The sequence below is a fragment of the Gopherus flavomarginatus genome, chromosome 1, assembly GCF_025201925.1.
Source record: "Gopherus flavomarginatus isolate rGopFla2 chromosome 1, rGopFla2.mat.asm, whole genome shotgun sequence".
NCBI lineage: Eukaryota > Metazoa > Chordata > Testudines > Testudinidae > Gopherus > Gopherus flavomarginatus.
The window spans coordinates 290,702,700-290,719,343 of NC_066617.1; positions in this window are offsets into that span (position 1 = coordinate 290,702,700).

Genomic DNA, 16,644 nt, shown 5'->3' on the forward strand with positions numbered 1-16,644 from the left:
CCCTAGTTTGGGGTTTGGATTTAAAATGTTGAATAATCTGAAGTTTAAAACGTCTGCTTCTTTTTAAAGTTTGTAGTGTTTCTTTCCATTTATCTACAGGAAGGACCTTGCTGTAACAGGAAGGAGTAACCAGTGTGGTAATGAGATTTCAAAAACAGTTAAAATAATCCACATGGGTGAAGGAGTAAGAAGGGGAAGGATATTAGCAATGGGAAATTGAACAAGAATGTAAGACGTTTACAAGCCTTAACAGCCCCTTCAATGCCATGGGAGTCTTCTTCCTCCCCTCAGGTCCAGACTGCAGCAAGAAGATCAATGTGAGACAGAGGACCTCACAAAACCATAACCATGTTTGATTGTTTCTTTCATGTAATGGCTTCTTTGTCTTGTACAATGGGCAGGAGATCAAAAGAAGCAGGGGTATTGGAACAGTTTGTGTACTGGGGGTGCTGAGAGCTATTGAACCAAACTGTATATAAATCCAGGAAGTGCAGCAGCAACCCCAACACCCCTAGTTCTAGCACCTATGAAAAGAAGTGACCCTCATCTCACAGTGAAAGCTCTTCCTCACGCCACCCTCCTGTGGTGTCACTCTAGAGGAGCAATGTGCTCTTTGCCCCTAACAAGCCAGATGATCTCACCTGTACCACTGTTAGAATCAGGAAATCAGGATTTTCTTCTTAACCTAACCATTGCCTTCTGTTTTGACCTTGAACACTTGATCTTTCTGTCTCAACTTCCCCATCTGTAAAATAGAGAAAAAGGCTGAACTACCTTTATTAAGTACTATGGAGGACATTGCTATATAAATATAATGTATTATTATAGATTTCCTGGGACTTCTTCAAAGAAAGACCAGCCTTATTTTAATATACAGTTGTGGACACTAAGTACAAAGCTAGCTAACTTAATATGGTCACATGACTTTATGTGCAGTTTAACCAAAGGCTCTAAAAATCACTCGCTTCACAACATTTAATCTATGGTGGAGTATTAAATAAATCTGTGGTATCTGTGTCAAATACATAGCTTCTAAATATCATTGTCAAGCAAGTTTTTGCCATTAATGTGACATTCTACTGTCTCTTGAATGTGTGGCCTTTGATAGTCCCCTCTTAGAAACCATGTCTGAACACATAAGAGCTATCCAAAGTTTATAATTCCTAGAAGGTATAAAGTAGTTTAGTGAGTGCCAAGACTTTCCTTTCTTCTGTACTTGCTGATACAGCATACATTATCATATTAATGCTGACATAGATCACAGTCTACAAATGCCAAGATATCTCTTAGGCCCTGAAGATTCCAATTTTTATTTTGTTTAAAATTTCCTGGGAATTTATCACTATTTATTACAATTTTTTTTTAAAAAAAAGGATGAAAATCAGGACAAAAAATTAATTCCAGCTTTCTGAGTAAATATCAGGATTAATATTCGGGGATGGGAGGACAAGAATACTGAAAGTAGAAACAGTTTAATGCTGTGCTTTATTTCATTATCTGTACATTAACAGTATGTACACATATGCAAGTGCATGCATATGTGTACCTTCGACATTGCTTTACTTTAGGAGACAGCCTCGCGTTGATGCTTAGACTAACTTATTAACAGACAGATCTATATGTACTGGATTTTCTTAACATAGATCAGTATTTTCAGGTTCTTGAGTTGTCCAAAATTCAGGTGGAAATTAGTATAAACTGAATGACAGCTTTTGTAAAACCCAGGAAATTTTCAGTAAAAAATTCAGTTAAAAATGGAAAAAAAAGAGCCTTAGTCATCTCTTAATCTTCTCCTGTCTAAAGTAAATAGATTGAACCTCTTTTTTCTGTAAAGGCACATTTTCCAGACCTTAAATCATTCTTGTGGCTCTTCCCTGAGCCATTTCCAGTTTGTCAACATCCTTTATGAAGTATGTACACCAGAACTGGATACGATATTTCCATAAAGGCCTTGCTAATACGACATAAAGAGGTATTACCATCTCCTTACTCTTTCTTGATGTTCCCCTGTTATACATCCAAGAATTGCATTGCTCTTAGCTACTGTATTGCACTGTGACTCACTCAAGTCACATGGGCAGCCTATGGCAGAAATGGGACATGAAGTCAATTTCCTGAGTTGCAGTCCAGTGACTTCCCTTCTATGGATTCTTTGGACACCAAATTAGGGCCTGATCTAAAGCCCATGGAAATAAACAGGAGTCCATTGACTTAGTAGACTTTTGATGGGGCCCAAAGCTACTGCATTTTTGACAGTTCTCCTGTATAAGTGGTTCAGTTCAGACCAAGTGTTTTTGTTTTCCAGTTCATCTGTGTGTGGGGGTGGGGAAATGATGACACTGTTGATTATAAATGCAAGCATTACTTCATGATGATGATCTTTCCTTTTGCATAATATTATTAATATGGGGCTCTCTGAGCTTGTTAGAAATTATTTCTTAAATGAAGTCTAAAGAAGGGAAGATAATAGGTTTTACAATCCCAGTGTCATTTTAATTTTCTTTAATAGGGACCTCATCTATCTTGCTGCCAGTCTGTAGACCCAGAACATCTTGGAGAAGTGACTATCATGGTTACATTAACTTGCACTTTCCTACAATATTATAAATGGCAGAAATGGTTGAAAGTAATATAATGGAATGTTATTTTGTTCCATTGTTACTCTAGGTAGAGTTTTGCTTTCACTCTCTCTTGGCTACTTTTTTCTTAACCCTACTTTCCTGGAACATTGATAGTAAAAGTTTCAAAACAAGGCAGGGGCATTTTTCTTCATTGCTCCCCCCTCTACACACACTTGAACAAATTATTTTATGCTCAGGCCTCTATTTGAAGCTGTTCAGGGGTTTGGAATGTTACAAGTGTCCTGGTAGAACTGAATAAGTGGTAGGTGAGAGGGGTCAAGGATCACCAGAAATGAAATTTATCAAATGTTTCTGCAGTTTATTTCATAGATATCATAAAAGCACTGGTAAATAGCTATGCAATAATTATGAAGCAATATAATAAGTCATATTTATTATGCACCTTTGACCCTTTCATCTGGAACTAATCCATCTTCACTGATATCAGTTCTAGTTTTCCAAACAACTTAACATCTTCCAAAAGCTTTTGTCTTGTTTTAATTCTGCCTGCTAGAAAAAAGGTTTCTTTCTTTCCCCCTAAATGGGAAGTGAGAGTCTATTCTCTGCACAGGCTGCTCTGGCCCACAGGCCAGCCCAGTTCTGTCCTGGAACAGTGACAGAATAAAGATCAGGTTCCTCTTGCACTATCAAGAGGTAAAAACAGGAACTCCATGCTATTACAATTTGGGGAGAGCGTGAATACATAATAGAATGGTATTAATAAAGGAGTTATTGACAATATTTTTGAATGATCACATTACTCATGAGTAATCATCTGAGAAGATTGCAAATAAAACTCTTATTCCACTCCATCATGTATTACAAGTGTGCCACATGAGTTATAGAATAACAATAGCTGCTTTATAAGTATTTAGAGAATTCAGGACTTTTCAGTGGGACTATAGATTATCTTCTACCTGGAAAAATCTTACTTGCCACAAATCTAACTGTACAGGACTATGAAATATAAGTGCAACCGACAGAATCTTTCCCTTCCTTCGTTAAAGTGAATGAGGGATTTTGATAGAACTCATACCCGGGGAAATACTGTATCCTACACCCTTCTTCTGATCTCCCACTTTTATTTGCATGCATGCTGGCAAATACTGTCTTAGTAGGGAAAACACTCCTACTACTGAGTGATTATATTCCACCCTCCTTTTTGCTGTCTCTCTGTCTGGCCAGAGATGATCACATTCTTCATTCTGTCCTTATTAGAAGAAACTTTCTCTGGGTGTGCTTAAGCCATCAGCCTAACTAGAAAGGTTAGTCAGGCGATCAGGGCCGGCTGTAGGAAGTGCGGGGCCCAATTCGAACAGTTTCGATGGGGCCCCGGCAGGGATGACTAAAAAAAAAAAAAAAAACCCACTTAAAACCCCCCACCTTTCATTTCTTCCATGTATTATTTACATGTATTGTTTACTTTCCATGACTATATACATAATAACAAAATTATATATTACATACATTACATCATATTGTATATGGCTCTTTTCTTACTCCCATTTGGGTACTTTCTACCAATATCTCTTGCCCATATTGATAGAAGTCACCACATTCTAAAAGAATATTAATTATAGATTTTCACTTTCATATTAGGAAAATAATTTATGTTTTGATAGTTGTACAACTGATTTTCTTCAATAATGTTTATTTTATGCCCCTTCATTCCCCCCAGCACTGCCCGGCCCTGTGGAAACACTGCCTCCAACCCCAGCGCTGCCTGCCTTGCAGAAACAAACCCTCCTTCCTCAGCGCCACCCCGTCGAAACAGCTGTGGGCCAAAGAGGAAGGTTTGGAGGGGGAGGAGAAACGGCACACATAGGCAAAAGAAATATTCCATTCTATGCATCCGAAGAAGTGGGCTGTAGCCCATGAAAGCTTATGTTGATATAAATTTGTTAGTCTCTAAGGTGCCACAAGTACTCCTGTTCTTTTTGCAGATACAGACTAACACGGCTGCTACTCTGAAACCTGGCACAAATAGGGCGACCAGATCACAGCAGTAAAATAGGACCCACCCCCTCTCTGCTCGGCCCCACCATCACACTCTCTTCACCCCCTAGTCCTCCACTGACTTGCTGCGTCCCTCCTAGACAGTCCCCCACCCACCACTCGCTTCCTTTCACTTTCTCCCTCCCCTGCCAGAAACCCCTATGCCTGCCCCTAGAAGCGCTGCTGGCTCACTGCTTGCCTCTTTGTCCACCTGCCGCTTGCCCACCCACTCGCCCCCGACTCGCCACTGCACTGCACCGCCCCCCCCAAGTATATAGCTCATTGAGAGACCCAGGGGTCACTATATTACTGCACACAGCAGTCAATGCAGTTGTAGATAAATCTCTGCATTATGCATTTTTGTATAACTTTTACATTACTTTGTATTGAACCTTGGCAATATGTTATAGTGGGCCCCAAGGTAGTATAATTAAGGTAAAAGAAAAATATCTTTTTGCTAGAAGTAGAATGAGATCTTTCCTCCACTTTGTAATCAATTGCCCTATTGAATGAATGAGGTGTGAATGAGGAAGGTGTGGAAGGCAGGCACCTCCAGACAGCTGCAACCCTTGGAGAGGGGCTGGGAGCCAGACCAAGGAGCTTTGCCCAGGGCTGAGTGGGACGGAGTTTGGGTGCTGGATGCAGTCTCTGGGCTGGGTCACAGGGTGGGGTGCAGGAAGGGTGGAGGGGTGCAGGCTCTGGGAGGGAGTGTGGAGGGGTGGGTGCAGGCTTTGGGACAGAGTTTGGGGGCTGGAGGGAGGTGCTGGGGGGAAGGGACTGCCATGTGGCTTCCTTCCTCCCCTGATGCCCCTCACCATAGCCTCAGTGGGGGATGGAGCTGCCCCTTCCCCAGTGTTTGTAGGATTGGTGGCTGGGGGGAAACCCAGTCAAACTCTGGTTTTACTCTTTCGCTGATGGGCCACTTAAACCCCTTACAAACTCCTTCCCGCTTCTCTCACTCTCCTTTTCTACTGGGCTTGTTTGATCTTTTCGGTGGAGCCAGATGAAAACCACAAACCCCAGTGAGAACAGCAGGCTGGAAGACTAGACTGAACCCACCACCCAGCCTAGTCCATCCCAGAGCCCAGGACTGAGGGCAAATGTCCCCTCACCCCCAGGCCACCTGCTTCCACTCCTGGCCTCTCCCAGCGCTGCCAGTTATTCTGTGTGGCTGCATCGGGTGGGATTTCAAGCGGACCCCTCAACTCCCTGCTAAATTCACCCCTGTTTTGCGACCACTCTGCACCAAGAGCACCTTCCTTCCCTGCCCTAGAGCTGCTGGATGGCTAGAAAGCTGAGCTGGGCATTTGATTGATCTAGAATATTATCATGTCCCCCCCCCAAACCTTAATATCCATACAGCTTTGGGGGGGCTATTCACACCCCCCCCCCAGCTGGTCTATTTTATTGTTGCAGGGCAAATGAAGGAGCCATAGTTTAATGGAAATATTCAGCCCCTACAGCAGTCTTGCAGCAGAGAAAACAGAGTTGATGGGAAGGGAACTGGTTTGGATAGGAGCCCCAGTCCCCTTCCTTTGCAAAATAATTTGGAGAGGGAATCAGATCACGCTGTGCCTCAGTTTCCCCTTCTGCAGGGAGATGGGGGGGAGATAAAAGTCTCAGCCTGCCGTGCCATGTTGCAGACCTTTCGCATTCTCCTCTCTTGCTGTATTTGATTTCCTCCTCCAAACCTCCCTCTCTCTCTCACCTGGAGTTCACAGCACTAAGTACCGGCTGGGGTTTTTTTTCCTGGGTTACATTACATGATCCCAACTTTAGTTTCGAAACAGACACAGGCAGGCACAAACTCACCCTCGAACAGCAACACCACGAAAACCACAACACCAACCCAATATTACAAACCTAGGGGGAATCACAGGGTCAAACACTCACCGGAACTTTGCTTCCGGGAGACAGCCGGCCAGCACGGGGCCCCTTCAGGTGCGGGGCCCAATTCGGGGGAATCGGGCAAATCGGCCTAAAGCCGGCCTTGCAGGCGATGAGGACTCAGTGGGGAGACAAGAGTAGTTACCATCAGAGCAAATCATACACACTAGCAGCTGAATAGAACATACTCTCAAGAGGCAAGAAGTGTGGCCAGCTGTAGACGCTTGGACCCCAATCCATAAAAAAGATTTAAGTACTTAAATTTCAGATTTAGGCACTACTGCAGTCCACAAACCCCCACTTGGCTGCTGCCTAACCCTTTATTCACATAGACTTGCTTGGTGCCTCAATTTCCCCAGGTGCCTGTCTCTCTCTCTGGACATGCACACTGATATCTTAGGCAGGATGCCTCTTTCTGGCCTAAGCCACAGCATGATCCTCAAACCAGGTGGAGATAGATGGGCAGAGGCATTGGGAGCCCTAAGCAGGAATATTTTTCAGCCCCCCAATGCACAATAAAAAGTGAATGGGGGGCCCCTTGAGCTGCTCAGGACCTAAGTAATTGCTTAGTCTGCTTATGCCTAATGCCAGCTCTGTAGATAGGTGTTGCCCTATCTCAGCTGTAGGGGGGCCAATCTCATGGCTGTGCTCAGAGACCCAGGGTTGTGAGTTCAATCCTTGAGGGAACCATTTAGGGAAGTGGGGTAAAAATCTGTCTAGGAATTGGTCCTGCTTTGAGCAGAGAGTTGGACTAGATGACCTCCTGAGGACCCTTCCAACCCTGGTATTCTATGAAACATGCCCAACTCCCATAAAATGGGCAGCAGTGGAAAGGAGGCCTCCCTTATATCCTTTAGCCTGATGGTTTGGGTACTCACTCAAGATGAAGGAAACTTAGGTTCAGTTCCCACCGCTGTCTGATGATGGGAAGCAGGAAACTCCTATCTCACAGGGGAGTGCTCTAACCACTTGACCACTTTCTCTTTGGCCCAATTAATATATTAATTATTTAATACAAAGTGGAACAGCTTCAAAAAGAGAGATTAAGAGAGGCCCACATCAGAATATCCCCATAGCCCAGTGTTTAGGACACTCAGCTGAGAGGCAAGGGAATTAACAAATAGCTAGTTACCTGAAATAGATGCCTCATATGGCAAGTTCTGCTGATGACACCAATCCTTGGCACTGGTTAGAAGGCACTTTAAGTATAGGTCAGAAGAGTGGAATACCCTGTTCTTATGATTGAAAGTGGCCTTAAAAAGAAGCCTAAAAGGCTCTGATGAATAAATAAGAGGTCTTATGAGCTAGAGCTATAGGGCCCGGCAGTGAAATGCTAAGAAACCCACAAATTTATTTAGGCTGGATGTCTAGGTAATAAGAAAGTATTCCTAGCATCTTGCTTGAAATGCACTGATCAGAGTTTACAGCTGCAATAGCTGAAACTAGAGAGAGTCAACATTTTTCAAACGAAAATTATTTCATTTAGAAATAGCCTTTTTTTACAAAAAAATTCTGTAGAAAAATGTCATGCCTTTTCAAAATACTTTTCCTCCAAAATTTTAATCCAAAGCATTATCCAAATGGGTATCAAACGTTTTAAGTTACTGAGAACTCAGTTTTTGATAAATGAAAAATTTCCCCCAATGTTTTCAATAACAACCCCCTGCTCCCAAAACTTTGAAACAAACCAACACTTTCAAGAAGTGTTGTGAAACTACTTTTGGATTTTTCAGCCAGCTCAAGCTGGGGCCATGGAGGTCAGAAAAGCATGGTCTGGAATGCGCTGGGCCTCTGTAGATCTGACAAGATCAGCACAGCAGAATCTTCAAGCTAATCTACAGGTACCTTAGAGAATTTAAAAAAAAAGGACACTCAGAAGAATTTCACCACAAGACCAAAGCTGAAGTCACAAGACTCAAGGGTGGGAATTCTTTGTGTATAGTATCTTTAAAGAAATAAATGTATCACATGGCTCTGCAATTTATGGCCTGGATGTAACTCTGAGCCAGATTAAGGCAATCCAGGAGGACCCCAGGCACAACATGATATCCCTACCCCACTACTATTCCCACAGCTTGCAGTCCCTTGCTCTCCCCCTCCCTGGCCCTCAGAGTAGCAGCAGGGGTTTCCTCACCCACTCTGGAGAGGCAGGAAGGGCAGTACTTACCCTAGAAGTTGTGGTGTAGGTGTCACAGGAGCAGGGCCGGCTCCAGGTTTTTTGCTGCCCCTTAAAACCGCCACCCCAAGCACATGCTTGCAACGCTGGTGCCTAGAGCCGGCCCTGCACAGGATATTGGTAAACTGCTCCTGCTGCACTCTTCTCTCCCTGGCACACATAGAGTACTCTACAGGGATAGTGTTTGCAGGTCACTCACCAAGAGCAGTTGTTCAAGGAGCAAACATCCCTCTGAGGTATGTGGGGCAGTTTCCTCCTCTCAGAGCTATTGATGAAGGGTGTTTGGAGATGCGGGCAGAAATCACTGCATTGGTTACACTCAGTGCTTAATTTGTAATGAAAGAGGTGCCAGAGCTCAAGCAATTAGGTGCCAAGTCTCAAGCAACAACTGATGCAGCAAGCCCAGAGGTGCCTGGGCTATGAATTGCCAAGCCTAGAGGTGCCAGTGCTTAGTCCTGGCAAGCTGTGGCACAAATTAAGCACTGGTTAAACTTGAGTCACATTTCCAAGCTTTTCTTCACAACCATGAAGGCTAGAAACTTGTTTTTAAAATGACAGCTGAGATTCTGATGTACTCTTATGACTCCAGGAACTGGGGCCTTAGTAGGTTGTCAGGTGTCCAGTTTTCGACCATTAGAAGTCCAGTTGGCGGCACAGGCAGGCTTCCTACCTCGCTCCATGTGGCTCCCTGGAAGTGGCAGCATGTCCCTTAGCTCCTAATCATAGGAGCAGCCACAGGGGCTCCTCACGCTGCCCCTGCCCCAAGTGCTGACTCCACAGTTCCCATTGGCCAGGAACTCCAGCAAATAAGAGCTGCAGAGATGGCTCCTGCAGGTGGGACAGCGCACAGAGCTGCCTAGGTGTGCCTCCGCCTAGGAGTCAGAGGGAGATGTTGCCACTTCTGGAAGACACCTGAGGTAAGCACTGCCTGCACCCTGCACCTCCTACCCCAGCCCTGAGCCACCTTCTGCACTCTGCACCCTGTCCCGGAGCCCACACCCCTTTCTACACACCAACCTCCTGCCCCAGCTTTGAGCACTCTCCTGTACCCAGACTCCTTCCCAGAGCCTGCACCCCGTACCCCCTCTTGCACCCCAACCCCCTGCCCTAGCCCTGAGCCCCCTCCCACACCCAAACTCCCTCCTGGAGCCTGCATCTTTAACTCCCTCTCATGCCCCAACTCTCTGCTCCAGCTTGGAACCTCTTCCTGCATCCCAAACCTCTCATCCTCAGCCCCAATCCAGAGCCCACAACCCCAGCTGGAGCCATCAGCCTCTTCCTCACCACAACCCTGTCCCAGCCCAGTGTGAATGAGTGATGGTGGGGGAGAGCGAGTGACAGAAGGAGGGAAGATGGAGTGAGTGGGAGGCAGGGCCTCAGAGAAGGGATGGGGCAGGGGGTGGGGTAAGCTGTTTGGTTCTGTGCAATTAGAAAGTTGGCAACCTTAGGCCCTAGGCATGGACCTACAGCACCTAGGTCCTAATCTGGCCTTGATTATCACCTCCACATGTGGCACATACTAATGTATAATGTAGGAATAAATGGTCAGTTTTCAGAATGGAGAGAGGTAAATAGTGGTGTCCCCCAGGTATCTGTACTGAGACCAGTCCTATTCAAAGAAGACTGAGGAGAGCTACAAAAGGATCTCTCAAAACTGGGTGACGAGGCAACAAAATGGCAGATGAAATGCAATGTTGATAAATGCAAAGTAATGCACATTGGAAAACATAATCCCAACTATACATATAAAACGATGGGGTCTAAATTAGCTGTTATCACTCAAGAAAGAAATCCTGGAGTTATTGCGGATAGTTCTCTGAAAACATCCATTCAATGTGCAGTGGCAGTCAAAAAACAAACAAAATTTGGGAATCATTAAAATGAGATAGGTAATAAGATAGAAAATATAATATTGCCCGTATATAAAGCCCATATCTTGAATACTGCGCCTCATCTCAAAACAGATACATTGGAATTGGAAAAGATTCAGAAAAGGGCAACAAAAATGATTAGGAGTATGGAACTGCTGCCATATGAGGAGAGATTAATAAGACTGGGACTTTTCAGCTTGGAAAAGAGATGACTAAGGAGGGATATGATAGAGGTCTACAAAATCATGACTAGTATGGAGAAAGTAAACAAGGAAGTGTTATTTACTCCTCATAACATAAGAACTAGAGGTCACCAAATGAAATTAATAGGCAGCAGGTTTAAAACAAACAAAAGCAAGTATTTCTTCATACAACGCACAGTCAACCTGTGGAACTCTTTGTCAGAGGATCTTATGAAGGCCAAGTCTATAACAGGGTTCAAAAAAGAACTAGATAAATTCAGGGAGGATAGGTCCATCAATTGCTATTAGCCAAGATGGGCAGGGATGGTGTCCCTAGCCTCTGTTTGCCAGAAGCTGGGAATGGGCGACAAGGAATGGATCTTTGATGATTACCTGTTCTGGTCATTCCCTCTGGGGCACCTGGCATTGGCCACTGTCGGAAGACAGGATACTGGGCTAGATGAACCTTTGGTCTGATCCAATATGGCCGTTCTTATGTTCTTAATGATTATACCTGTCATGTAATAGCAGCATATAGAGCAAAATACCTATGAAAGGAATTGATGCTGACATTCTAGTTTTAATGTGTTTTTTTTTGTATAAGAGAAAGAATACATGACACTGTGTTGTTGTGGCATAAAGATTTTAATGCATTCATTCAGAATAATGTTGTACTTGCACCTCTGTGATGTGTGTAATATAACCATTTCAAATTCATGCTGTTAAAACCTTTATACAACAAAACCCTATGCCCCATCATGCATACTCTCTCTCTCTGCGTTTGCAAAATCTCCTTTCAAAATCTGACATTAGCTTGCAGACATTTTGCATTGTGTTTGATCAGTACTTGTTTGACTTAAACTTAGAATATCAGGATCCGTTCCTTTCATGGGCATTTTGCCATATATGCTAATACATGGCAGGTATAATCCTTCCATGAACAGCATTGTATTCCTATGTTGAATTTCTACCTACAATGAAACAAAGACGTTGTTTTAACAGGGTAGAGAGGTTGTGCCTTAGAACCATCTTGTTTTTATCTAGTGTGTTTATCTTTTTCTCTCATTTTTGTTGCATGCTCTTCTACTCTGTATAGCTCAAGACAGAATAATTAAATAGATTTAGATTTTGGAATTCTTATATTTAAGAAGTATATTTTTCTGCTGGAGAAGTTTCAAATGTGTTCAGAGAGGTGTTTTACTCACCTTGATCTCTTTGATATTCTCAGTTCTCTAAGATTCGGTGACTCAGTCACTGAGCACTAGACATCATCTGTATCTTTTTCTTATTTCCAAGATCAAATGGTATAAAGGGCAGAATAGAGAAAAATAAAAAGGTGTGGATGGTAACATGGCAAATGAATATTAGGGAAACTGATAGATGTCACACTCATCTTTATTTTTTTAGTGATGCAGCACAAGGTAAATTGAACGAGTTAGTTCATTCCATTTTTCACTTTGTCCTTATGAGATGTTTGGAGCAATGAGGTCAGCTGAGAGATGGACATAAATCTTACCAGAGCTGGCCCAAAACAACACTTATCTTTATATTGTTTTTATGCCTCTAAACATTCACTTCATTTGTTTGCAGTGATGGGCTGCCAGTATGTTAACAAAGGATTCCAAACAAAAGATTTCCCTCTTAGCCAGTGACAAACTGTGTGTGTGTGTGTGTAAACATATTAAACGGCACTGTTCTAAAAATGCTTTTACTCTCTTCCTGCAAAAATATGTGGAGTTTATTAACAGTATATTATAGTGTTCAATTTGTATAATATGAATAGGCTGCAGACTTTATAAGTGTGCCAAGTAGAATCCTCTCCTGGATTTTTTTCTTCAAAGTAATTGTAATCAAAGAGGCTTTTAAAGGAGGTGCTGGTTGTCATCATGAACAGGTCTTACTACCAAAAGGAGGCCGCCAGACAACTCTCCAACACCAAATTCTACAGGCCACTTCCCTCAGATCCCACTGAGGAATACACTAAGAAACTGCAACATCTACTCAGGATACTCCCTACACTAACACCGGAACAAATCAACATACCCTTAGAGCCCCGACCAGGGTTATTCTATCTACTACCCAAGATCCACAAACCCGGAAATCCTGGACGCCCCATCATCTCGGGCATTGGCACTGTCACTGAAGGCCTGGCTGGATATGTGGACTCTCTACTCAGACCCTATGCCATCAGCACTCCCAGCTATCTCCGTGACACCACTGATTTCCTGAGGAAACTACAATGCATTGGTGACATTCCAGAAAATACCATCCTAGCCACCATGGACGTAGAGGCTCTCTACATGAACATCCCACACACAGATGGAATACAAGCTGTCAGGAACAGTATCCCTGATGATGCCACAGGACAACTGGCTGCTGAGCTCTGTGCCTTTATCCTCACACACAACTATTTCAAATTTGATGACAATATATATCTCCAGATCAGTGGCACTGCTATGGGCACCCGCATGGTCCCACAACATGCCAACATTTTTATGGCTGACCTGGAACAACGCTTCCTCAGCTCTCGTCCACTCACGCCCCTTCTCTACCTATGCTACATTGATGACATCTTCATCATCTGGACCCATGGGAAGGAGACTCCGGAAAAATTCCACCACGATTTCAACAGCTTCCACTCCACCATCAACCTCAGCCTGGACCAATCTACATGGGAGGTCCACTTCCTAGACACCACGGTGCAAATAAGTGATGGTCACATTACCACCACCCTATACCAAAAACCTACCGACCTCTATGCCTACCTTCATGCCTCCAGCTTCCATCCCGGGCACATCACACGATCCATTGTCTACAGCCAAGCACTGAGGTACAATCGCATCTGCTCTAAGCCCTCAGACAGAGACCAACACCTACAAAATCTCCACCAAGTATTCTCAAAACTACAATACCCGCACGAGGATATAAGGAAACAGATCAACAGAGCCAGACGTGTACCCAGAAGCCTCCTACTGCAAGACAAACCCAAGAAAGAAGCCAAGTGGACTCCACTGGCCATCACATACAGTCCCCAGCTAAAACCCCTCCAACGCATCATCAGGGATCTACAACCCATCCTGGACAACGATCCCACACTTTCACAGGCCTTGGGTGGCAGGGCAGTCCTCGCCCACAGGCAACCTGCCAACCTGAAACATATTCTCACCAGTAACTGCACACCGCACCATAGTAACTCTAGCTCAGGAACCAATCCATGCAACAAACCTCGATGCCCACTCTGCCCACATATCTACACCAGCGACACCATCACAGGACCTAACCAGATCAGCCATACCATCACCGGTTCATTCACCTGCACGTCCACCAATGTAATATATGCCATCATATGCCAGCAATGCCCCTCTGCTATGTACATCGGCCAAACTGGACAGTCGCTACGGAAAAGGATAAATGGACACAAATCAGATATTAGGAATGGCAATATACAAAAACCTGTAGGAGAACACTTCAACCTCCCTGCCCACACTATAGCAGACCTTAAGGTGGCCATCCTGCAGCAAAAAAACTTCAGGACCAGACTTCAAAGAGAAACTGCTGAGCTTCAGTTCATCTGCAAATTTGACACCATCAGCTCAGGATTAAACAAAGACTGTGAATGGCTTTCCAACTACAAAACCAGTTTCTTCTCCCTTGGTTTTCACACCTCAACTGCTAGAACAGGGCCTCATCCTCCCTGATTGAACTAACCTCATTATCTCTAGCATGCCTGCATATATATGCCTGCCCCTAGGAGTTTCCACTACATGCATCTGACGAAGTGGGTATTCACCCACGAAAGCTCATGCTCCAAAAGGTCTGTTAGTCTATAAGGTGCCACAGGATTCTTTGCTGCTTTTACAGATCCAGACTAACATGGCTACCCTTCTGATACTATTTCTAGCTTACTTTTTATAACAATGAATCTATGTAGGATGGTGTTGAGAAAGAAAAAAATAGAAACAGCTGGATTTTAAAATCTTGACTGGCATAATTTGAGAGACACTTCTTACAAAGGTATTGCTAACATAAATTCTATATATGGCTATGATTAGAAAGTTGAACCTCATGCCTGCAGGCATGTCTTGATTTCAAATGTGATGAACTGTTTAGGTTGCACTGAGCTAGGGACAAAACCATAGGTTGGTGTGTAATGGACACCATCTTATGATTGAAGTCATTTTATAACATTGTACTGTCATAGCACTGCCAATTCCTTCAGATCCACTAGTCTGAAGAAAGCCAGTTTGAGTATTAGAAAAGGTAGCGAAATTTACCATTCACTGGGCTATAATCCAGTTATAAATACCAGAGGTATTAGGGAAATACAAATATGAGGATATAAACCAAGGTAAACAAAACTTAAATTCCAATTAAAAACAAATCAAAGAAAACCAGGTAAGAACTTAGTTGATTGTAGGTGTTTGGTTTTTGGTAATAAATGCTATTTATCATAGCTGTAGTTCTATTACACTGTAGAACAGACAGACATTCTGGTTTATTTACATTAAAATAAAGAGACATTAATTTGTTGAGTGGAATCACTCACACATAGTTTGAAGAATTAAGTCTTCAATGTTTTTACCAATTGTGCTCAAATAATAAAGACTTTGGGCCTTTGGGTCCGATTCTCTTCTCACACCAGTTTTACATGGGTGTAACTCTATTGACTTTAATAGAGTTATTCCTGATATATATTGATATAAGAATAAGTCCTCAATTAAGGTGATGATGGACACAGTTAAAAACCTAAATAGAAGATTTAGATGGAAGGTTAGTATTTTACTAAGAAACCAATGCTCGTCACAAGAAATATCCTTTGATTTTATACAGAAGTGATGGTCTTGGAAATATTTTTATTTAAATATACCACATTGCTTTAAATCTTCTGGATTTATTTGTCTTGACAGGATTTGTTTCCTCCGTATGTTTGCCATCAGCTAAAGGATCAGAGTTGATGAACTGCATGGAAACATGTTGTCATGTTGTATATACATTTCTTACTTTCTCACAATTGTTTTTTACATTTAAATTGCACTCCTTTGGAGAGGAGATGATTATTTACTGTTACACTTACATACTACTTGCCCATCAAAAATGCTTTGCAGATGAACCTTTCTTCCAAACATTTCATTGTTGAAGTTTGCACTGGCAACTCACCAGTGTCTGTGGGCTGCCCTTAATATGCATAGCCATTTTCATTGGTTCTGATTTTGGACAGACAGTGTTCCTTCTTGATCTAAGCAAAATTGTCTGGATTGTCTGGAACAGTGCATCCCAGGGCACAGAGGTGCAGTGTAAGGAGACTACATGTTAAGTAGGAGGATGGCTGAGGACCTCATTTCAGATCGATACTGGCCTAATTTTTAATTGTATTTGTTGATTTATTCACATTTATAAAAGCACCAATGCAAAGCTCCAGTTTCATAGCAATAGTTATATACACATTCATACAAATATTTGACTGTCAGGCTATAGCGCCTATGACTAGCCAACTCCCTTTCTCTCTAGGGAGTGACTGCAGACCACCTTCTTGCTCTCACTTCCTTGTTTATAATCCTATCACAGCTCCACTCCAAGATGGACTTCATCTGCCATGAGGTTTTATCTATCCCTGGTTTCCTTCCAGGTGCAGCATAAGATTAATTGGCCCCTTTTGGCCCACATTAACCCACTCAGCACTTGTGTGGGGTGGATACCTCAGCGCAATATTCCTTCCACAATAATTGTTACGTTTAATTATAATTTTGGATTGTCCTTATCAATATAAATGTCCAAATCCTTTTTTAATCTGATTAAGTTCTTGACCTCAGCAACTTCCTGGTGCAGTTTTTCCCCACCATTTAACTACATGTTGTGGTTAAAAGTATTTTCTTTTATTGTTTTTGAATTTCCCATCCTTTAATTTAATGGAA